Here is a 2,248-nt window from a genome sequence, read left to right as displayed (position 1 = left end):
ACTGCATGTAGTCTTTTCTGTTTTGCTTTTTTCTATATACTTAATAAAATGATCTTTTTGCTCACTCATCCGAATTCGTTGGCACCATGTCCGTCGGTCTCTGCCTTCTTCACCACGACCTGGGCGGCTTCTGCCTGGACATCTTCCATGCTCAAAGCTGGATAGCTGGGATGGGGAGTCGGGTGGCTGTGCTCATCCTGGCCACCTAAGAGGTGAAGATGTTGGACACTGGGGACTGGTTCAGGAGCATCCTGGCCATCACACACTATTGGTTCCTCATCACCATGGAGGTGCCCTGGTTAGCAAACTAGGTCTCATCAGCCCAGACTTTTCATCCTCTGGCCCGAAGCCTTTCTCTGCTGTTTCCAAATTTGGAGACCCATCACTGCCACCTTTTTTTCCCTGTGGATCCAGGAAATGGATTTCTTTATTTGGTCAATTTATATTTCTTATATCAGTATTCTACATGACTCAAAACAAGAGCTTTTGATGGGAGGCCAGCAGACTATTTAATCATGCTCCTCTTAAACTGGATTTGCATTGTCATTACTGGCTTAGCAATGGACATGCAGTTGCTGATGATTCCTCAGATCATGTCCATGCTTTATGCCCAGGCTCAGTTGAACAGACATGTCATTTTGATTCAGAACACGAATTAAGGCCTGTTACTTACCTTGGATTATCCTTGGATTTTACTATATCATTGGTAATCAATGAGATCATTGGAAATCTGGTTGGACATCTTTATTTCTTCCTAATGTTCAGATAACCAATGGACCTAGGAGGAAGAAATTTTCTATCCACACTCCAGTTTTTGTACCACTGGCTGCCCAGTAGGAGAGGAGGGGTGTCTGGATTTGGCGTGCTCCCTGCTAGTGAGAGGTGAGCAGTTGATCAGAATGGTGGAGGTGGAAGACACAATTGGGGACAGGGCTTCTGACTTGGGGACCAATGAAGGAGTGGCCTCTGGCCGGCCCACCAGCCACTCTGCTCAGGAAATTTTCCTCCCTGTGCTGGCTGTGCTCAACAACTGCATCCAAGCAAACACTGGTGGACCTGACCCACACTGAAGGTAGTCTTTCTGTACAAGACACCATTTTTTATTTTATTTTAATTTTTTTAAATTTAATATTTATTGTTCAGATTATTACAATTGTTTCTCCTTTTTCTCCCCATAGCTCCCCTCCACCCGGTTCCCGCCCCACCCTCTGCCCTTACCTCCCCCTCACTGTCCTCATCCATAGTTGTACAATTTTTGTCCAGTCTCTTCCTGAACTCCCCCATACCCTTTCCTACTGAGAATTACCAGTCCACTCCCTTTCTATGCCACTAATTCTATTATATTCACCAGTTTATTTTGATCCTCAGATTTTTAATTCACTTGATTTTTAGGTTCACTTGTTGATAGATATGTATTTGTTGTCCATAATTTTTATCTTTACTTTTTTCTTCTTCCTCTTCTTAAAGAATACCTTTCAGCATTTCATATAATACTGGTTTGGTGGTGATGAACTCCTTTAGCTTTTTCTTATCTGTGAAGGTCTTTATCTGACCTTCCATTCTGAGTGATAACTTTGCTGGGTAGAGTAATCTTGGTTGTAGGTTCTTGCCATTCATCACTTTGAATATTTCTTGCCACTCCCGTCTGGCCTGCATAGTTTCTGTTGAGAAATCAGCTGACAATCGTATGGGTGCTCCCTTGTAGGTAATTAACTGTTTTTCTCTTGCTGCTTTTAATATTCTCTCTTTGTCTTTTGCCCTTGGCATTTTAATTATGATGTGTCTTCGTGTGGTCCTCTTTGGATTCCTCTTGTTTGGGGTTCTGTGCGCTTCCTGGACTTGTAAGTCTATTTCTTTCACGAGGTAGGGGAAGTTTTCAGTCATTATTTCTTCAAATAGTTTTTCAGTATCTTGCTCTCTGTCTTCTTCTGGCACCCCCATAATTCTGATGTTGGTACCCTTGAAGTTGTCCCAGAGGCTCCTTATACTATCTTCAACTTTTTGGACCCTTTTTTCTTTTTGCTTTTCTGGTTGGGTATTTTTTGCTTCTTTGTATTTCAAATCTTTGACTTGATTCTTGCGTTCCTCTAGTCTGCTGTTGGGTCTCTGTATAATATTTTTTATTTCAGTCAGTGTATGTTTAATTTCTAGTTGGTCCTTTTTCATATCCTCGAGGGTCTCGCTAAATTTATCGGCCTTTCCTAGGATATTCTTGAAAAGCCTTATAACCATGGTTTTGAATTCTATA

The 2,248-nt window shown here is 41.9% G+C and overlaps 1 pseudogene across 1 annotated transcript; it reads left to right on the top strand.

The window, feature by feature from the left end:
• Window positions 1-218: 218 nt before the first annotated feature.
• On the top strand, window positions 219-955 carry LOC308255723 (derlin-1-like; annotated as a pseudogene). The gene is made up of 2 exons: window positions 219-706; window positions 766-955. The product of its transcript is annotated as a derlin-1-like (transcript).
• Window positions 956-2,248: the final 1,293 nt, after the last annotated feature.

Source organism: Plecotus auritus (genome assembly GCF_963455305.1).
Source record: "Plecotus auritus genome assembly, chromosome: 8".
NCBI lineage: Eukaryota > Metazoa > Chordata > Mammalia > Chiroptera > Vespertilionidae > Plecotus > Plecotus auritus.
This window is presented reverse-complemented; position numbering and strand designations above follow the sequence as displayed.